The sequence below is a fragment of the Petaurus breviceps genome, unplaced genomic scaffold (genome assembly GCF_028583685.1).
Source record: "Petaurus breviceps papuanus isolate PSGF00001 unplaced genomic scaffold, PetGlider_PUasm1.0 171, whole genome shotgun sequence".
Lineage (NCBI taxonomy): Eukaryota > Metazoa > Chordata > Mammalia > Diprotodontia > Petauridae > Petaurus > Petaurus breviceps.
In genome coordinates this window covers 16,097,468-16,120,934 of record NW_027185754.1, presented here as the reverse complement: position 1 = coordinate 16,120,934, position 23,467 = coordinate 16,097,468, and positions in this window count along the sequence as shown.

Below are 23,467 nucleotides of genomic sequence, written 5' to 3'. Positions count from 1 at the left end.
TGAAATCCTCACACACAACACACCGTGTCCCATCTCTCTGCCTTTGCCCTGACTGGCTGTCATGCATGCAGCGTGCCCTCTTCATCTGCTGCATCTCACAGAATCCCTCTCTTCTTTCAGGACAAAGCTCAAGCCTTTCCTTCTACAAGGTTAGGTGGCGCAGTGAATGGAGCTCTGGGCCAGGAGTCAGGAGGACCAGAGTTCAAATTTAGCCTCAGACGCTTCCTAGCTCTGTGACTCTACACAAGTTTCTTAGCCTCTCTCTGCTTTAGTTTATTCAGCTGTGAAATGGGGACAATAATAATTCCTACCTTCCAGACCTGTAGTGAGGATCAAATGAGAATATTGATAAAATGCTTAGCAAAGTACCTGGTATGTAAAAAAGCACTTAATAAATGCTTATTCCCTTCATACCTTTCCCTTCTACATGAGTTTCCTCACCCCAACTGTTTGTTCTCTGCCTCCTTAACTACCTTGTATATACTGTATTTGTACATTTATTTATATTTATTTGGCAGATACTTGTATGCACTTATCTCTTCCATTAGAATATGAGCCCACTGAGAAGAGACTTTGTCTCATTCTCTCTATTTGTATACCCCAAACCTAGCCTAATGCCTGTGTATGACAACTGTCTCATAAATGCTTACCGACTGGTTGAGATTTTCCCTCCTCATGCCATTTTAAAATAGGATAGTGCTAAGGAGGCATCTCCACCTTTATATTTCATGCCTCCCCAGTGGGATTTCTCCCAAGGTAACAGACACAGAAAACAAGAGATCTGAGCCCCTGTTTTCCACCTTCCAATGGGCAATCAGTGACTTAGGAGGAAAGGGTGAGAGGAGGAAGCCTTTTCCTGTCTTCCCACAAAGGAGTATTCCCTGGAAAGGCCTCCAAGATAGCCTGTGATGGCTTTGCAAGGATCAGGAGGAGGTCACAGCCTGCCTCCCAGGCAGGACTTCTGAGAGTGACATGACAACGCCAGTAAATTACAGGTTCTTCCAGGACTGGTGCCAGAGAACATGACATTTCACACTTAGTCATACACTGGCAGCTGTCATCATAGGTAACAAAATACAGGCGATACCTGTAGCTTAAGAGATAGTCTGCCCCCATTACCAGGAAGGGTCTCTCCTTCATTACTGGCTGTTTGTCTTATATCCATAAGATTTCCCCAGATACAAACAGGATAAAATATCAGTCATCCTTTTGCTATTATGCAGTTTTATATATGAAGGACAGCTAAGTGGTGCAGTGGATAGAATACTGGGCCTGGAGTCAGCAAGACTTATATTCCTGAGTTCAAATCTGGCCTCAGACACTTACAGTTATGTGATGCTGGACAAGTCACTTAACCCTGTTTGCCTCAGTTTCCTCATCTGTAAAATGAACTGAAGAAGGAAATGGCAAACCATTCCAGTATCTCTGTTAAGAAAACCCCAAATGTAGTCATGAAGAGTCAGACACAACTGAAATGACTGAATAACAAATTTTTATACACACATATACATACAGACATGTTATATTTATATGTATGTGTATTTACATACACACACATATATACATAACATTCACATATATAACAAGCACCATTTCTACTAGATACAAAATAATCTTTATGTTGTTGTTTGTTTTTTTAATGAGATCAGGAAGCAAACTGCTTTAGGCTACTGGGTTTCTGAAATATACATTTATTCCCAAACTCTTCAGTTTAATTCATTGTGATTTTCTGATGGATACATATCTCTTTAGTATCCTGGAGATGCTAGGTTCTCACCTCTGTATACCAAACCTTTTATGTTTTCCTTATCAACTTCTACTATATTCCCCATGGTGGGTGCTTCAGACCTCTTTTTTCTCAAGCCTTCTTCTTAGCAGAGCACCTTTCCTTACACTTTACTGAAAGAATTGAGGCCATCCATCATGAACTTGCTTTTCTCCCCATTTACATAGTTTAAATCATCTCACTATCATTCCCATCTTCTGTTTCACTCCACTCTCAGAAGATATGGTAGCCTTTCTCCTGACAATGCCAAATACTTTGCTTGTATCCTGGATCTCATGTCTTCTCATCTTATTAGGGGGCTTGCCCCTTCTCTTATGTCCTATTTCTTCCTAATTTTCAATCTCTCTTTATCCTTGCTGCTTATAAGCAGGCCCTTGTTCCTCTTCATCCTTTGCAAAAAAATAAATAAATAATTCTCACTTAACTTTACCACCCCCTCAGGCTACTACCTCTCCTCGCTTTTATAGCCAAACTCTCCTCTTGGGGTGTGTGTGTGTGTGTGTGTGTGTGTGTGTGTGTGTGTGTGTGTTGGAGGTGGAGACCTTTCTGTACTCATCATCTCTCCTTTCTTACTTTCCATTCACTTCTTAACGCCTTGGATTCTGACTTCCATCTCTAATGCTTGACTGAATCTGTTCTCTCCAAAGTTACCAATGATCTGTTTTGTTAAATCCAATGACTTTTTTTTTTAAAAAATCTGCATCCTTCTTGACCTCTTTACAATATTTGAAACTGCAGACCAGACTTTCTTTCAGGCTGCTCTTTCTCCCCTTGATTTTCATGATTCCCACTTCTTATATCAATCCTTCTTGGTCTCTTTTGTAGGTTGCTCAGCCATGCTCAGTCCCCTATGCATGAGTATATCTCAAGATACTATCACAGACCTCTGCTCTTCTCTCCCTACACAAACACTCTCTCTTCTTGTATTGTCACAGATTCACCTGTCACCTCTATGTGAGTGACTTCCACATCTGCCTTTGCCTCCCCCATTTCTCTCAGGTCAGTACCACATCTACAATTTCTAGCTTACTGTCTCCGCCTGGATATTCCAGGTTCACGATCCCCAGAACAAAACTCATTATCTTTCCCCACAAACCTGTACTTCCTCCTACCTTCCCTATTTCTTTGGAAGACGCCACCCTTCTTCTAGTTACCCAGATTTATAACCTAGGCGTCAGGCGTGGTTCTTCTCTCACTCCGCACCCCCCCCGCCCCCATATCTTGTTAGTTGCAGAGTTGCACCTTTTCAGTGTCTCTAGTATTGGTCCTTTCCTCTTTCTTCACACAGCAGTTAGGCTAATTTGGGTCATCATTCCCTCTTACTGGACAGTTCTGGCAGCCTCCTCATGGGTATTCCACTAATGTCTCCTCTCCATTCTGTCTACCACATGGCAATCAAATTGATATTGTTAGAGTACAGGCTTCATCGTGTCATTTTTCTGCTCAAAAAACTTCACTAGTTCCTCATGACTTGTATGGTAAAATACAGACTGCCCTGTTTAGCATTTAAAGCCCTTTACAATTTGGTTCCAGCCTATTTTCCAGGAAGATTGCACATTACTCCCCACTATATACTCTACTGTCCAGCCAAGTGACCTGTTTGCAGTTTTCTGTACTTAAAACACTTCCATTTCCCACCTCCATGCCTTTACTGGCCTCCTTGAATGCTTTCTCTCCTTACCTTTGTTATTTTCACCCCAGGTCCCTTCATGCTTCGGTTCAAGTGATATACATTTCAATAAGCCACTTTGGGTTACCCCACTTGTTAGAAGAGAAAAAAAAAATCACTAGATATTTATTTTCTCAGCTTCACTAGTCGAATGCAAACTTCTTGAAGTGAGGGACTTTTGTCTTTTTCCTCACCACCTAGCACTGTGCTTTGCATATAGTAGGAACTTAATAAATGCTTATTGCATTAAGTGAGATAAAAATAAAATGAAAGAACTGTCAAGATATGGGATATGTGATCCTAATCTGGAAGACAGATAAAATGACCTCAGGAAGTTACACTGGGCTTTCTATCTATATGGTAATTCAGATGAGGAGTCTTTGATCTAGAACATTAAGTGGGACGTCTTAAACTATTTTGTTTAATTATTTTATTTTATTTTGCATCATGGACCCCTTTGGAAGTCTAGTGAAGCCTGTGGACTCTTCATCAGAACAATGTTTTTAATTACATAAGATAAAATACACAGGATTACAACAGAGAATAATTATAGTGAAATATAATTATCAAATTTTTTTTTCAGAACAAATTCATGAGCCCTCCATTAAGAAGCCCCATTAGAACAGCTGGCCCTGTGAATAGAGCACTGGCCCTGAAGTCAGGAGGACCTGAGTTCAAATCCAGCTTTTGACACAACTAGCTGTGTGACCTTGGGCTAGTGACAATCCCAATTGCCTTGCCTTCCCCCCTCACAGAAAAGAAACCCTATTCTAGATGATGTTGCCTTATGGACTAAGTAAAGAAATAGCAATTTTGGGTATTGAATAATTTGCTTGACAACTGATTATTTTTCTAGATACATTTTTTTCTCAGATTTATTGAAGAGTGATGAGAATACTCTGATAAATAAGGATAGTAACAAATAACATTTTAACTGCTGAAAAATCTAAGGGTAATGAAACTTTATTCACATTAACTAAGTGTCACAACATACTGAGGCAGAGTTCAAGGACAGCCATAGATCAGACTGTGCGGGTGATAAAATGTGTTTTCAGTGACCTTAGATTCCCTTCTTCTCCATTTTGGGTGTCCAATGTCCTGGTGTTCTCTGCATCCTCTGCTACTAAAAGTTGTTCTCCAGGAAAAGAAACATGGTCCACAGCTGACATGTGATTATATCTTGACCCATCATCTGCACTGAGGACTCTGTTCTAATACAAGATTAGAGTCAGGGGTATGCTGGAGTCAGCTTAAATCCAACAAAGAGAGTCAATTGTTAAATGTTCAGGCTGAGCAATTTACACCTTGGAAATCAGCAAGCAGTAACAAATTAAGGCCTGATTCTATTGATTGTCTAGATTTAAGAAAGTGATGGACAGAATGTTAATAATGCAGATTAAATTTACATTGTAAGTAAACCCTTTTGTCCAGGGACCTGGTTGTTAAACATTTACAAGCCCACTCTGGATATCCTTTAATATAGACCTTTTGGATATCAGCAAGAAGGTGAGAGAGATCTGGAGGGTAAGAAAGACTTCCCAAGTCTTCTGAAATCACACTGATTCTGAGCAGCTATATAATGCTTGCCTTGTAAGGGACAATCTTGAATAAAACAAATGTATATTCCAAATTCTGGATTCATCTCCTGTAGTAATTTTGTGTTGAGAATCTCCTGCCCTCTTTTACTATCTACCCTATTTGTTGTATTTGATTATATCTCCCATTTTGGGGTTTTCTAGCAAAGATACTAGTTTGCCATTTGCTTCCCAAGTTTATTCTACAGACGAGGATTGGAGGCAAATAGGGGTAAGTGACTTGCCCAGGGTCACATGGCTAGTAAGTATCTGAGGCTAGTTTTGAACTGATGAAGGTGAGTCTACTTGATTCCAAGCCCAGTGTTCTCTCTGCTGTGCCACCTATCAGCTGTCTACCCTGTTTACGATACTGTGTTAGGCACCTGGGGAAATTTACAATTTATGCATCAGTCATGGCACTTGAAGGCAGGAGCTTGGGATTTTAGAGCTGAGAAATATCTTAGAGAGACTGTCTATTGTGGAGATTATTATTTTTTATTTTCATTTTTTGCATCAAAGCAAAATCATATTTTAGTTTAGTAGTCTGGGGCCCCTTCTTAGAATAATATTTAATGATTACATTCTCAATTGAAGGAAATACTACATTTCATTGAAATTAAAGCTGAATTTTTCCCCATTCAAGTTCACAGACACCCTAAAAGCCATCCATGGGCCATTTAGGGGAGCTCTGGACCCTAAATTAAGGTCCCTGTTCCATCTAATACAACTCTTATTTTTCAGATCAGGAAACTGAGACCCACAGTGGGGAATAGACTTGCATGAGGTCACACAGTACATACAGGGATTCAAATCCAATAATTTTCACTTTGCTAATGAATCTCCATTCGCTTCTGAGTGGTCAACACAACAAAAGAGGAGGATCAGAAAATGGGCCAGCATCACCCAAGTCAGCATCTGAACCAAGTCCTACTGAGGACCATCACAGACATCCTAAATGCATAACCGGCTATCTCAGGCCACTCAATGTGAGTGCTTCCCAAGAGTCAGTGGTGGCTGATGATGGAGGCAAGCTCCAGAAGGGGGGAGGTACTTCATTAATTGGCTAAGCAAGATCAGGTAACACCACAGGCTCTATGAGAATAGCCCCAAATGCCCAGAAAACAGTGGAGATTTGTGATTCACTTAATATTTTTTTTAAATGAGCTATAAATGGTTGGCATTTGGAAATCAAAATCGACATCATCAGAAGTATAAAAATAATGAGGTGGGTGGTGTAAATGGGATGGCTGGTGCCTGTGAGCAATTTGAACAACGGAGGGAATGGGGGCCGTTTAAAGCCAATGGTAGAAATGGCTTCTCTACTGGCAGAGATAAAAAAAGATATTCAGTATTAGAGGAAAGAGGGTTTTTAAGCAGTTCCCCTTATTGTTAAGCTTCCTTTTGATTACAGCAAATAAGTTTTCTTTTAATGGAGGGCTTTCTTATGAAAGGGAAGAAGGGAGGAGGGAAGAATGAGTGATGTGTCCGGGTACAAGCGGCCTTTTCAGGACCTCGGTAATAGAAACCTGCATATGATTAGCCCGTGAATTCACTTGCATTTGGTGGGGCCCTTTATGGCTACAGCTCTATGTTGCTGACCATTGCTGCTTATTATCTCTCTGTAGCACATAATGTTTTGCACCAAGCGGCTGGATTGCAGCAAGCCCCTAAATTGTATTTGGACAAAGAATAATTGAACATTGGACAGAATAACAAATGCCCGGTCAAGTTTGCTTCATGGGTTTATCGTGTTGTATTAACATGATAGAAATATGAATACTTAAATCTTATCTCAGGTATAGTTTATAACTGCATTAATCATTTACTCTATTATATATTTTTCATGTCACTAAGATTGTGAGGAAAAGATTCAATTTTCACCGCAGAGTCAGGGAGTGTGTTCTAGATAAGTATGAGGCCTGGGATTAAACTGTTTCAACGTGACTCTCAATTGCAGGGCCTAGAAAGGGAAAGTTAGCATATACTAAGCAATAATAGCCAGGATCCTTTAGACTTTTATAAAAAATAAAAATAAATAAATCACTGGCTTTTTGGTGCAATTTCTATGTTTCCCCAAATCTAATTAAACAAAATTACATGATTTTCTACTTAGAAATGATATATTAAAACTGGTTTGATAAAACTATCCTTCCCTGCAAAAAATGTGATTCCCTCTGTACTTCTAGATAGCTAGAATATCCCTGTGTTTCTCACAAAAACTAAGAAAGAAAGGGAAAGGAAATATCTCTAATGATCCCATTCATATTATCCAAACTTATTCTGCTCATCCAATGGTGGGGGGGGGGGCAGGGGAGTAAGGTCAACTAATCATATTGGCCTCCGCAAAAGGATATGGCAGTATTCTATTGATAATTCTATATCCCATAGTGATGAAATAGTCCTAAAGTCATCTTGCCCTTAGGCTCAGCACACACAGCAATTTTCTGTCCTCCGTGACTCTTACTTGGTAGATAGCTGGTTTGTCACCAAGTAGGGTCACCTGGGATTTGAGTCTCTTTCTGGAAAGCTGTCCTCTCCAAAGCAGAGTAAGCTCCCTGAAGTAGGCCAGGAATGCTTCTGAAACATTGACTTCCTCGTTGTCCTAATAGGGGATGGGGAACTGATGGTGTTCATATCTTATGGCTTTGTCTCTCATCAGCAGTGGAAAGAAACTTCTCGGAGGTCCATTTGCACTGACTTCTGTGTATGTCTTCTTAAACTCGCTGGTGAGAAGATTATTGTGATTTGTTGTGGCCCTTTAAGACTTTGTGTTTGCCACTGTAAAGTGAAGCCGAGGTCATCACACAGTGTAACTTATTTCTTGAAGTTTAGAAAAAAATCAAAACAGCAGGCCATAGAATAGAAAGGTGAGATTCAAAGACACAAATCACTTCACAGTCACAAAAATTGCCAAAAAATAGCAGCTTGCAGCTGTGCACAGCAGGGACAGAAAACATTAAACACATGTTAAATAACAAATAGGAGACTTAAATATAGCTAAAAATGGACCTTATTCTGAATAAATCATGCAAGCTGCATCTTAACCGTCCTGAGAAATGTAATGGATCATGTGAAATCTGCTAAATTTGTATTTTTAAAAATCAATAGTTTGCGCCTCTGTTTTAAAATGACACAATGTTCATTTCAGGAAAAATGTTTTGTGCTTTGCTGCCCCCCCTTCCACCTCCTCCCCAAAACCGAGCCCCATACAAGTACAGCTGGATTTAAGAAATTTCACTTTAGTTAAAGACAAGCAAGACATGCATTTGAATAAGTCTATTTTGTGTATGTGTGTATGAAACTATTTAACATTCTCTTTGCAATGCCTTAGCATTTCATGAAATTGTTCCCTCTTTCTTTTGCACATGTGAAAAATGGGGCTTCTCCGTTTCGAACCAGTCCTTACAAACTATGGAAGTTCATCTCTCTGCTACCCCTGATCCATTTTCTGCCTATGCAAAGGCAGGGCCATTGCCTTATGGGCAAAGATGTTTTTATCCCATCTCTCCCATTGTCTAGATGGAGGGGGGGGATGTCTCTCCTTTTATGAGGATGAGGATAAATAAATCTTCAGATCGAGTATTCAAATCAATCCTCCTGGCAGGGAGCCTTCTCTTGAAACGTTTGTTGCTAGTGTGTATTTCTGTCTTCGGATTATTTTCAAGTCCTTTGGCTTGGTTTCAGAGCTCAGGGTCATATTTGGGTTTTCCTGTGCCTTTCTCTTCAGAGATTAACGTACCTTAATAACATCATTGTAAGCTGTGATGAGAGGATGCTTAAGTTTGCCTTTCTTTTTGTGTCTCAATAACACATTCTTCTCTACAGTCACACACACGCACACACACACGCACACACAAACACACACACACACACACACACCCAGCCCTTCATCTCTGATGTTTTCCCTTTAGAATGACAGTCGTCTCTTTCTTAAAGCAAGGTAGTCTACCTATGGTTCCAGCACTTCTAACAGCAATGGAATTCTACTGCTGTATGCTATTTTTTTTTGTCATCAATAATCAGTTGCCAAGGAGTTTAATGTGAGGGATAAGGATACATCGTGGAGGAGAGCATTGTTTGATAATGCAGTATCTCTCATAACAATGTAAATAAGGGGATGAATACATTTGAGGCTCCCTTTGTGCCTAACACACTCTCCCAGTGTTCTATTTTCAGTAGGAATATTCATAATACTCTCCTGGAGAGAATCAGCAAAATGTGTGGCTTTGATGGGGGAAAAATACATGGATAGAAAAGAAAGGCTGGAAAAAAGGAAGGAGCAGTGTCCTAATGAGGAACAGTTGAGTAGTATGATTTAGCACCCTTCGGAGGCTCCTATCAGCCCTGAACCATCCCTCTTTTTGGCTTTTCTATGGTGCATTTACATGGCTCTGTGTTTGGATGGGTGCCTTCCAAAGTCACTAAATGCTCTAATGTACTGAAGAGTCATAAATATGGAATATACTTCATTGCTGTTTCCATTTCTTTCATTTTGAGTATATGGGTAAGTTCCAGAAGGCAGTGAGTGGTACCAGATAATACACAGAAACACAACAAAATATGCATGTGTGTATATAATATATATCTGTCTATATGTGTGTGCATACACATACACACACAAATATATATTCATTGAGCATTTTTGCAGTAAAGAGTCTAGTTTTAAGGAGAAGTCCCTAGCGGCAGCAGGAATGAAAGGGCGATGGATTGGATTTGGTGCATGATGTCATTTCCTTATTGCAAGATGCTACCTCTTCCCAGTAGAGGAGAGTGCCTGGGCTGCTCCCTTTGGCAAAGTCTGGACCAGCTGACACACCCCTGTCCCACCACAGGAGCTTCCAAGCTGACCCCCACCCAACACGTGTTCACCAAGCCTAAGTGAGCCAGGGGGAGATTAACTCAAGAGGCAGCAGGAGAAAACTATTATTTGCAGTGTTGGTGGCCCACCTCTGCCCATTCCTATTTTGATATATGCTTTTAAAATCCTAGGACACAGAAAATTCTGAAACAAGACTGAAGAGGTGAATGCAAAAAACAATGGCAGCACAGTCTTAATGGAGCTGAAAATCTTTATTACTAACGTTTATTTATACCTCTTACTGAAAATGTGGCTCTTTTCCTCGACTTTTGATTTTGCTTTAAAGTCTCCAGGCATTTGGGTTCATCTCTCCCCAGTCCCAACCTCTTTTTTTTTCACTTTCATATAATATTCCTTTTCTAACTCTCCCAATGTGATTCATTTCTTTAAGATCTCATTTTATTTTTAAGTCATCAATTACTCAAACTTTGTTGGCCTATCTATTCTCCGCCATCTGGACCCCATACCTTATTTTAAAGCATGTTCAAATAATGACAACCTTCTTTTCTCAATTAATTTATGGGCTGTGGGGACCATTTTTCATTTGTTATCATGCACTTCCATTTGATCTCTCGTATCTTTCTTCAGCATCGGCAACCATGGGGTATAAATCTTCCACTCCAGCATTGTCATGGTGTCCAAGATATATAGGTATAACTCCCTATTAGTTCCACAAAACTGACCTTAATTTCTAAAAATGGTATCAGATGTGAATAAAGTTTGGTAAGATGATTTGTTTTGATTTACTTTGTACCACTTATCTTTGAGTTTTCTTCCTACTTTTCTTTTATCTAATTTAGACAGTAGGGCCTTGCAACCTCAGTTGCCTGCTTATCCATTACCTTCCTGCCAATGTTGTTCCTTGGAGAGATAGGACTTCTTCGAGATTTAGACTGAAAATAATAATATTAATAATAATAATGTGGTGTATGGACATTTGTGGAATTCCCTGGTTTTTGTTAGTTACTCCCTCCTCCTGCCATTTAGCCTGGAAGTTCTAATATCTTTCCTCCTTTATCCACCCCCACCTTTCTCCCCTACCCACAAGTTGGAATTTTTCAAAGAGTTAACTATTTCAAGTTATTAGGTTTTAGCTCCTAAGACAAAATGTACCACAGAAACAAACAGGAAAATACCAATATCTTTTATTTTCTTTGGCCATGTTGATGAACTGGTGTGCTCAAAAAGCTCCTAGTTCCCACCAAACATTTAGGAGAAGCTGTTTGGGAAAACGTTAGGAAAAGACTCTACCTCACCAAACAAAAAAAAAAAATTAGCTCTGTGTGTGTGTATTTTGTTTTACATAAACAGACTCCAGTCCAAACTAAGGAATGCTAATTAAGCAAAAACCATGACCAGATGTTTATTAACACCTCTCAGGTTCATGGGATTTGGAGAGTGTGCAGTTTTCATGGACTAATTTAAAAAGGGAAACACCTTTATTGGAATAATGGCCAATTATAATTGCCGACTTTGCCTATTCTTCTTTTCTGTGCTGCTGTCTTGGGGGAGGGGGGGAGTCCTTTAAGTCAGGGAATAAAGCAGACCCTTGATCCCAGTTTCTTGTGCAGCTGGTTCTGACCTCAGTTTGGGGCGCAGTTTCAATAACACACCTACTTCGGGATGCAATTGCTAAAAACACACAGATGCATGGACACACAAAACAAAAACAAACCAAGGCATTTTGCTTTGTGCAATGGATTAAAAAAAAAAAAAGCAGCTGTATTATGAGTTTATCTTATGCCCGCCTTGTTGTTAACCTATTTATATGGAGTCTGTCAGAGAGGTGCCTTTGCCAGGGCACTGATGCGTCACACAGATGCCAGAAAGCCGTGAAACAGGAAGAGGGGCTATTGGGTCTCAGCATGGCGACTTCAGCCCAGGCCCCAGCTTCAAACTGTGGACTAATAAAACCGAATGGTACAATATAAAACTCCATGTTTCAGAAGGCAAACACTGCTCTATGCATCCCTGTCCCTTGTACTATGTTAACTGTAGGAAGAAATAGAATACAGTTTTAGTGACCCCCTGGGACCTACAAAGGCTATTTCTGAGTCTGAATCTTGCTGTTTAATTTAATCATTTATTATATTAATATTCAAATGGGCTGCATCTTATTAGCTACTGCAAAGATGTTAGTATGTCTGAAATAAATACCTAATTATGCTTTTGAAGAGAGAGGTTCTAAAGACTTTGGTATGTTTGTGCTAATGGAAGAGTTCATTTGCAGATTTTTCTGCAGAAATCAGCAATCTCAGGCATTTTTTTTCTTTGAGCAAAATAAAAACAAGGATCAAATATATGTGGTGATGGCAAAATAGCAGGTCTCTGTCCCCACCTTCTTATCCCCAGCCCCAAACACATATAGCAGTTTGCATTTAGAATCTTGACTTTCCAAGCTAGCAACAGAGTGACCAGTGCCCTCAGCTCAATAACACATTAATAAAATTAACTGCTTTAACCAAATGACCATGAAATTAAATATGTTCCCGTTAAAAAATGAGTATCCTTTTGAAAATATATTTTTGAGTGCAACGTGCTAATATTTTTTGACTTGACTCTTTCATTATTTTCCATCGTAGACTCTTGGTTTCTCTCTACCACCACCCCCACTACCTCCCGCCCCCTTCCCTGTGCAAAATCAAAATCTTATGTAGGTCATTGATTTTTACATCCTCAGACAATGGACACCAGCAACTTGCAAAAAACAGACCCATACACTGGGCACCAGTGCACAAAATAACAAACTGTAGGCACTGATGAGGGATGGGGTGATTGGGAAGTGGGGGTTGTACTGGAGGGTGGCAACACTATAGAATGAGACCTGTCATTGAATTTCTGAAGCCAGACCCTCGGCAGGATCCAGAAGGAGCTCATTTTCCTAATGCTGAGCATTAGCTTCATGAGGATAGATTGGACTGCTGGAGTAATCTACACAAACAGTGATGATAAATTCTAAACTAAATGTATACACTGCATTTGGAGCAGTGCAGAAATTAGCAGTAAATGCAAAAGTTACAGTCTGAAAAACTGAGAATTACAAGTTACGATCTTTCTAAAGTAACTGCCACTGAATTTGCAATCATTCTTTAAAAAAAAACACATGAATTACTAAAAATGGAATGTCTGCTAATTCCCAATTATCTGCTTTACAATTTATTTCCTCAACTAATATTGGAGTCAAAGGTTAAAACCCTATGCTTGTGGCAAGGAGGTTTCTTGTCTGGCCAGAACCCATCTGAGCTCTGCCTGGGTGACCTCCTTTTAACCTTTAAATTGACCTGGAACTGCTTTATTTTTCTTACCCCCAGATGGACCACTGTCCCATGAATAAAACCTGCTCGTGTCCCATAATTCCCTATTATCCCTGGGTGGATTGGGAATTAGAGCTTAAATGTGGCAAATTTTCCTTTCAGGTTTATTGACAATACCTACAGTACTTAGCTTAATTACTTGCTTGGTTGACATCTCAATTATCCTCTCTGTACTGAACTTTGCACGTACTGAGCAACACAGCAGGGAGACCTTTGGAAGGCCAAATATTAAATTACTTCCTCTGTTTCAGAGGAGGTATACAAGAGGAAAGCTCTTCTTAGGCTGGTGTTTTGTATCAGTCTTAGAGATTATGCTATCCTTAACACAACACATGCTGCAGGGAGAAGTGAGCAGATAGGCATAGTTGGCAAATTGGATTACTTTATTAACTTCTCAAATATTAACAGAACAGCTTCATTATTTTGTTTGAAGTGATATTCCTAGAACATCAGACACATATGTAAAAGTGTATTCTTTGAAATACACTTTAAATTTAAATAGAAATTATTTTTGAAAGGGATCTGAGGGATCATCATCAATTAAAACCAATCCCCTACTTTTACAGATGGAAAAACTGAGATTTGGGGTGGAGAACTGACATGCTCAAGGTAACACAGAGAGTTAGTTAGTGGCAACTCCAGGAGTAGAAACCAAGTCTCCTAACTTACCACACAGGGTTCTCTCCATGTTTTTCCATGTTTATTATGCCTACTTCTTATTAATATTGTACAGAATCAGTCCATGGCAAACCCTGTGGCCAGAGGATCGTGGCATTATAGGTTTAGGGCTGGAAGGGACCTTCATGTTCACCCAGCCCACAGGAGGGACCTTGTTATACAGACATGCCTCATTTTATTGTACTTCAAAGATGTGATTTTTTTTTTAACAAATCGAAGATTTTAGCAACCCTGTGAAGAGCAAGTCTATCAGTTCCATTTTTCCAACAGAATGTGCTCACGTTGTGTGTCTCTGTCACATTTTGATCATTCTTACAATATTTCAAATTTTTCATTATCATCATATCTGTTACACTGATCTGTGATCAGTTATCTTTGATGTTACCAATTGGAATTGTTTTGGAGCACCTCAGACTGCACCCATAGAAAACGGAAAACTTAATCAATAAATGTCGCATGTGCTGTGATTGCTCCACCAACCGACTGTTCCCTATCTCTCTCCCTCTCCTCAGGCCTCCATATTACCTGAGACGCAACAATATTGAAAAATATTACTTAGTTGACAAAGCAGCGGCAGGGTTTGAGAGGACTGACTCCAATTTTGAAAGAAGTTCTACTGTGGGTAAAGTACTATCAAACATGCTACAGAGAAAATTTTTCTAAAAGGAAGAGTCAATTGATGTGACAAATTGAATTGTTGCCTTACTTGAAGAAATTGCCACAGCCACCCCAACCTTCAGCAATTACCATCTTTATCAGTTAGCAGTCATCAACATTGAGGCAAGACCCTCCACCAGCAAACAGATTACAACTCACTGAAGGTTCAGGTGATGGTTAGCATTTTTAGCAATCAAGCTTTTAAAATTGAGGCATGTGCATGTTTTTAAGATATAATACTACTAAACACTTAATAGGGTACAGTATAGTATAATATAAGCACAAATTTTGTATATATTGGGAAACCAAAAAATTCATGTGACTGACTTTATTGCAATATTCACTTTATTATACTGGTCTGGAACCAGACCCTCAATATCTCTGAGGTATACCCGTAATTACCAAGGTCACCATAGAAAGATTCAAGAATGGGAGGAGTCTGCAGATATAAAAGGTGTCCCCAAAGTTTTAGTGCAGTTCTAACCTGCAAAAAAAAATTGCCTTTGGCAAATCATATTTAATTCAGAATGCCTCTTTTCCCCTTCTCTGGCACATATTTTCTCAGAGAACAATGCCTAGGTCTATAAAATGTGAAATGTAGGGTAATTTTGGCAGTTATCTGGTTAATTATGTTTGTGTAGGTGAGAGGATAAAATTATTCAGATTATCAAAATCTTTGTCTTAACTTACCTAATCACATTAGGGAATAATTCCCTAGTAACTATTGAGAAAACTGGAAAACAGAAATTAGATTTAGACAAAAAAACTTATACCATATTCCATAATAAGCACAAAATAGATTTAAAACCTCAATATGAAAAGTTACACTATTAAAAAAAAACAAAAGGAGAAAATCAGATCAGTTGCCTTTCATAATGGTGAATAGGAGGAGAGTTCATAACCAAACAAAGAATACTAGGAATCAAAAAAAATTTTTTTTTGATTCCATGAAATTGAAAGCCTTTTTCATCAGAAGAGAAGTGACCAATGGGTCAAATTAGTATCAAATATTTCTTTTTTTAATGTGTTTTCTTTATTTTATTAAAATTATATGTAAAAAATTAACATACATTTTTTAAAAATAGAGTTCCAAATTCTCTCCCTCTCTCCTGCCCCTTCTTCATTCCTTGAAAGGCAAACAAAATTATATTGGTTATACCTGTGGAGTCATGCAAAACATATGTCCATATCAGCCTTCTTGCAAAAAAAAAAAACACAAAAAAAAACAAGAAAAAGAAGGAAAGTGAAAAAATAGACTTTAATCTGCATTCAGACTTCATCAGTTCTCTCTCTGGAAGTGGATAGCATTTTTTATCATGTAGCCTTTGGAATAGTCTTGGATCATTGTCTTGATCAGTAGATAAATCTTTACAGTTGTGTATCAATCATTTCTAATTAGAGTTTGATATACTAAATATATATTGAATTGAAAAGATAAATAAGACCAAGAGACATTCTCCAATGGTGAGAGGTCAAAGGATATGACTAAACATTTCTCAAATGGAGAATTGCAAAATATTAATAGCCATAAGAAATATTGCCCCGTTAATAAGAAGGCAATTGAAAATCACGATAGCTCTGAGGTTTCACCTCACATACAACAGATTGGCAGACGCTAAAAAAAGAGGGATAATCAATGTTGGAGGGGCAGTGGGAAGATAGGCACAATAGACTGTTGGTGAAGCTGTAGGACAGAATGTTCTGGAAAACAATTTGTAATCATGCTAGAATAGTGATTAAAATGTCCACGTTCCTTTACACTCAGAGATCACCTTGCTAGACATATATCCCAAGGAGTTCAAATACAGGAAGAAAACAAAGTCCCACATACACCAAAATATTCAGAAAGGCTAAACAAATTGTGATATGTAATTTAACGATTACAAAGAAAATGAAGGATTCATAGATTCTTTTGAGAATTATGTGGACTGATGCAGAGTATAGTATGCAAAACTATACAAAGAATATTTTAAAAATGACTACAACAGTATAAATGGGAGGAACAAAATAAATCAATTCTGTGAAATATAATGACTCCAAATTTTGGTCCTAAAGACCTGAGAAAATTTACCTTCCTACCTTCCTTGCCAAGTTGGTGGTGGGGAACTATGAGAGTAGAATATTGCATACATTGTTAAATTTGATTGGTGAGATGTTTAGTTTTGCTTTTTTCCCTTTCTTTTTCAGTTCTTTGTTATAAGAGATGACTTATGGGTGGGGGGAGTATATCCTTTATTGGTGGTGATGTAAAAATAAAGATATCAATAACAATTTGAAAAGTTTAATTGCATCTATCATATCAATAGTAATAACTAATATTTATATAGTACTTTAAGGTTTTCCAGATTCTTTCCATTATCTTATGTGATCCTCATCACAACCTTGGATGGTTGGTGTTTTTGTTTTCCCCATTTTACAGATGATGAAACTGAGACTCATAGACATTAAACTACTTAGCTATGATAACACAGCTAGTTTCTGAAGTGGAATTTGAACTCAGATATCCTGACTCTAGGATTATTATTCTTTATCCTACAACATGCTGTTTCTCAACTCAATGTTTGGCAATTCTCTCTTCCCTATTTACTCTATACGTATTTTGGACACATAAAACATCAAGAAAAGGAAAAAGAAGTCTGAGTATATCCAAACTCTTTAGCAACCTCTGCAACTCTGACTCTCCCTCTCACTGGTTACTTTTAGATGGCAAGGAACAGCAATGCAACCATGCTAGATTTTATGATAAGGAAGGACAGAAGATAAGATGAATTCTCATGTGCCCAGAAGACATCTTTTGTCTCCCTTTCAGCAATTAAAAAGGGTTTGTTTGTTTGTTTTTACCATAGTGGAGAATATAAGTAGGGTGAGTTTGGAGGCATGTGGGTAAAGAGGACCCTGGCATGGTTGGTCCATCCATGCATTCATTCAGCAAACATTACTGAATGCCTACCCTATGTACTATACGTTGTGCTAGGTACTGAAGAAAATTACAAAGACTGGAAGGAGAGAATTAAGATTCTTAAACAGAGAGGAACAGAAAAAGGGAGAGTATAACAATTTATAAGAGACAAGTTCTAGTGCTATGGGAGCTCTGAGAAGTGGTTGGAGGAGCAAGGAAAGGCTTTATGGAGTGGTAACATTTCAGAGTATCAGAGAATATCAGAATTTCAGGGTTGTATGGTCATGAGAAGGCGTTCAGTCCAGCCTGCACCTGAATGAGAATCACTGGCACAATATTCCCAACAAAGAGTAAGTCTTGACTTGAAGACTTTGGGAGAGACTTTGGCTCCCTATACCTCAAGGCCGGCCATTTTGTTTTTGCATAGCCCTAGTTGTTCAGAAGCTTTTCCTATCGTGCAACTGACATTCTATCGTCTATTTTGATCTCCTTCTTTTATCTCTGCCCTCCCAGGTCAAGCAGAATAAAGGCAGTCCTTCTGTCCAAGTAACTCATACTTTTGACTATTTGGAGTCAGTTTTCATGACTGACTCCCACCCCATCTCTACCCCCCCCCAAATCTTTTTTTTCCCCAAGCTGAATAATACTCTCATTTCCTTTAATTGATGCCTATAGACTATAATCTAAACAACTCTTTACCATTCTAGTCACCCTACCCTGGATACTCTACAGCTTAGAAATGTCTTTACTAAAATGTGCTACCAAGGACTGAATGCCAGGGAGACATAGTGCATACAGTAGGTACCCTAACTTCTGTCCTTTTATGCAGCTTAAAGTCACATTCACTTTTGGGGGCTCATGCTAAGCTTGTTAGTCTGCTAAAATCCCCAGGTATTTTTCAGATAAACTTTTTCCTAGCCTCACCACCCCCAATTATGTACTTATGTAGTTGATTAGTTTTGTACCCTAAATTTTATATTTATCTCTATTCAATTTTAGCTTCTTAGATTCTGCCCCACATTTTGGAGTCTAGAACATTAAATGTTGTATGGGCCTTGAAGAATGGTCAGGTTTGACAGGTGTAGAAAAAGGGAAGAGGATTTCAGTCAAGGGAAAAGGCAGGTTAGTAAACGCACAGAGATGGGAACAAATTTTGTCTGAAACATAAGCTATAACCTTTACAGACTTAATCAGTCAACAATCACTTATTAAGTGCTTTCTATGTGCTGAAAACTGTACTAGTCTCTAAAGATACAAAGACAAAAATGAAATAGACCCTACCCTCATGGATTTTTACTTGCAGAAATTATTTGTATAAGTATATACAAAATATACACAAAGACAAAGTAAATTCCCCTTCCCCCCCCCCGCCCCAGAATGTCTGGCTGCTGTGGGGGGTGGAGGTGGGAGGGAGGAGGTAATTACTGAAAGACTTCATGTAGCAAGTAGCATTTGATCAGAGTTTTGAAGGAAAGAAAGGACTCTAAAAGGAGTGGTGAGGCTGGAGCTCATTCTAGGCATGAGTAATGGTTATGTAATGTTTTATCTGAGGAAAGGCAAGATGGCCAGTTTGGGAGCACACACATGGCACAAGAAGGGAAATAATGTAAAGTACAGTTGGAAAGGTAGGTTGGGACCAAGTGGCTGGAAGACTTTCAAAGCCAAACAAAGAAATTTATATTTGATTCTGGAGACAATAGGGAATCATTGGCGTTTGTTGAGAAGGGGAATTATTTGGCCAGATTTTCACTTTAGGAAAATCACTTTGGCTGCTATGTAAAGATGGATCATAAAGGAAAGAGACTTGAGGTGGTGAGACCAATTAGAGGATTATTGCAATTGTCCATGTGAAAGATGAGGGATTGCTGAGGGACTGACCCAGGGGAGTGGTCATACAAGTAAAGAGAAGGGGACTAGTGGGAAAGATGTAATGCTAGAAATGGCGAGATAAGGCAATTGTTCGGATGTTAATTATTGCTATTATTATATGGAGTGAAGGAGAGTACAGAGTCAAGGATAGCACCAAGGTCTTACAGGATAGAGGAACCTGCAGGCTTGAGGCCATACATGGCCCTCTGGGTCCTCAAGTGTGACCCTTTAACTGAATCCAAATGGAGAACCATACTTTTGTGAGGAAAATATTCTGCAAACTTTGAAGCAGTATATAAATGTGAATTATTATTATTGTCATTCTTGTAGTTATTATGTAGATAACATAAGAAGGAGATAAAGCTGGAAAAATAGGTCAAGGGTAGGTGATATTTTTAAATAAGTTTTTAATGGATTCTTTTCTTTTCATATACTGACATAATATCCTCCTATATCCTTTCCTATCTCCTTCCCAGAGAGTCATCACATACAATAAATAATATTTTTAATGACAAAAAGAAAAAGAAGAAAAATCAGAATAACTGATCAATATATCGAAAGAGTCTGAAAATATGTGTAATGTACCACACTTGTGAATCTCCTACCTCTGTAAAGTGGTGGTATGGGGGTATCTTTTTATGTCTCTTCTTTCAACCATGCTTGTTCTTTGTAATATCACAACATTCACTTTTGGGGTGTGTGTTTGTGTGTGAGAGAGACAGAGACAGAGACAGAGAGAGACACACAGACAGAGAGAGAGAGAGAGAGAGAGAGAGAGAGAGAGAGAGAGAGAGAGAGAAAGTTTATATAAGCTCATAGTTGTTGCCAGATGATTTTTTCAAACAAAAGCATTTATTAAGTAGCATTTATTCAGTTCCAAGCACTGTGCTGGGTGCATTTGATATAAAGACAAAAATGAGACATTTCTTGCCCTCAAGAAATTTCCATTTTCCTGGGGCTAGGGGTGTGGTTTTGGGGAGGTGGGTATAATACATTCACAGAGAAGCAAATGCATGATTTGTGTGAAATAAATCCACAGTGATGGGGAGAGGGGACTTAAAAGTGGGAGACTAAGATTTAAAAAAGCCTTCTTGAAGGTGGTGGCACTTGGACAGCTTCTTGAAACAGCCAAAGGTTTCAAGCAGTGAAAGTAAGGTGAAATAGTAATCCAGGTATAGAAGATGAACTGTGTAAAGATGCAAAGGCAGGATAGGGAACAAAAAAAGAAAAATAGGTCAGTTTCTCTTGAGTGTAAAGCATGTGGTGGGGAATTAATGTATAATCACCCTGGAAGGGGAGGCTGTAGTGAGATTGTGAAGGACTTTAAATATCAAATAGACAAGTTTGTGTTTTATCCTAGACATTGGGGAGGAGCTTTGAATGCTGGGTTATGGATTTTGAACACAAGTCAATAAGAATGAGGAAAGATCTTTTCTGTCCATCTTGTGAGAACCAAAGTTACTATCTGAGGAGAAGGGTTGGGGGGCCATCGCTAATCAATGGTGGATGAGTTTTCTGTGTGTTCTGTCCATGAGGCTGAGGGAAGGTGGGATGAGGAGAATGGCATAGAAATCTGCCACCCATTCCTGGCAAGTTGAGGAGTTCTGGGGAGCTTTAAGCAACTACAATATGCCAATTAAAACAATAATAAAAAGTAGAGTAATTTATTTGGGAAAATTCAGGCCTGTTACATTCAGCCTCAAACACTTTGTTATGACTAGAAAGGCACTGGGTAGAAGCAGGCAGGCCAGAGCTGGGCTGCATTAGCTCTCATTAACAAGTGCCTCTGAACCACAGACTCACAACCTCTCACCCATGAGGCCTGCAGTTCTAAGTATGTTATTATTCATGCCAGTGAAAATCAGGCCTGACTTTTCCCCTGTTTTTATTTAAAGGTGTTCCTTTAAAAAAAATACAGACCAAGTTGACAATTTCTAAAGCCAGTAACCTATTCTATCCTCTCCCCACTTCCCCCAATCATCTCCTTTGCCAGAGGGGAAAAAGTCCATCCATTAAATTGGATTGTATGTACAAAATGTCATAGCTAAAAGCACTGTATATGTTTCCTTTCTTCTCCCTCTTCCTCTTCTTCCTCTTCCTCTTCTTCTCTTTCTCTTCCTCTTTCTTCTCCCCCTTTTTCCTCCCTTTCTTCCTCCTCCTCCTTTATCTTCTCTTCCTCTACCTTCTCTGTTTTCATCTTTCTCTTTATTTCAGTGTAGTTCAGAAAAAAAAATAGTCCTGAAATAGATCACTACTTTACTTGTCCTTTTCCTTCTCTTCCCCTTCTTTTCCTGTTCTTTTGGAATTCAAATGGACAAAAAGAATTTGAGGACAAGCCACTATGCTACTATTGTTCTTTTATAGTTACTGTTCAGTAGAGTATTGTATTAGCAGATAAAGTAATTTATGATTGAGTGAAAATATTAGAATGCAAACTTATTTTCTACAAACTGCCTGAAAGCATCTTTGAGATAGCTCCAGTAGCAAATAAGATGATAGTAAGATATGCACACACACATATGTACATACATATATATGTAGATATATGTGTGTGTATCCACATAGGTAGATTTCTTCTGACATGATTTGGTTTCTTCCTCTAAGTCTCTATATTTTGAGAGTTTTTCATTCCACATAGTTTATAGGTTATGAGTGTTTGGAATGATGACATCTACTAAAAAAGAGTGTTCTTAATTGTTTGTGAGTCAATATTTTGTCCAGGTGATGGTAGGTGATGGTTTTGCATGTAATAATGCTCCAAATGTAGCACAATTTATTTGTGGAATTCTTAAGGATATATTTGGGTTTACATTTATAGTATAGGGATTTGTCATCTGTCATTAGATGAAGGATAGTAAGCTTCTGGTATATAATTAGGGCTACTTGATCCTGTCTTTTTAGGAATTTGACAGGTGCTAAATTTATGACATCTTCAGTGATATATGGCACAATTTCTACTGTTTCTTTGGGTAGTACTCCCTCTGGGGCCACTTCCAGAACTAATACTGATACTTGCAGGTTGGGTCCTCAGAATGCAATAATTACTGTTCCTTTCTTCATTCTAGGGGTATCCATGAGGCCTTTGGGGTTCTGGTATTTACACTCACAAGCTCCCACACGATGTGCTCTTCATTATAATTGGACAAGTGGAACTCTATTACCTTTTATAAAAGCGATTTTCTGAGAAAGCATAGCAAGAACAATAGTCCAAACAATCCCCCCACAACAGGACACGCTATCTTTTGGCAAACTACAGTCCCCTTTGGAAATGGCTCAAATGTAAAGCACAAAGGTCGTGCGGCATATGGCAGCTAGGTGGCGCAGTAGACAGAGTGCCACTGCTGCAGTCAGGAGGAATCAAATACAGCCTGGGCAGATCACTTAACCCTGTTTGCCTCAGTTTCCTCATCTGTAAAGTGAGTTGTTGAAGGAAATGGCAAGTTGTTTTAGTATCTTTGCCAAGAAAACCCACAAAGGAGACATGAAGAGCCAGACACAACTGAAACCAACTGAACAAGAACAAAATGGGGCACGTGGGCAGAGAATGCCCAGGACATTCACAGAAGTCCTTTACTCTCTTCATGAAGCTCTCAGGAGTTTTCTTTGCAGGCATAGCTCTCTTCTGGGATCTGAAGATCAATGAATTTCTAGAATCCCATAAGTAGCACTTCTATCATGAGAGGCCATGATCCCCAAAGTCTCCACACACTGCCTTTGGGTGACCACCTTGGTTGTCTTCCCACGTCATTCTGCAAGCACTTCACCTGTGGTTGGTCACTACTGCTTTGGCAGGTTCTACTACTAACTGATGCTGGGTGGAAACTTTGGTCTTTCTGATGAATTTCCCTATCACCTAGGCATTCTCTGCTCGGGAATACTCACTCATTTAAGATCAGGAAAGAACAGAAGTGCTATGTTCTCACTGACATATGATGACCAGGTGGTAGAAAGGGCAGCAGCTCTTCCCTTTTCTCAGAAGCTCACAGTAATTCTTCTTTAATTGCTTCCAACAAAGGAAAAAAAACCCAAAAGCATCAACAAAGGGGCATGTGCTCTTAGTTTTGATTAAGTAACTAATGAATTTTCAGGATTGCAGGCTCTTTAGTGAATCAGGAGAGTCTTAGTCACCAGCCCCTCAGACACTCATGACCTGGAGTAGGATC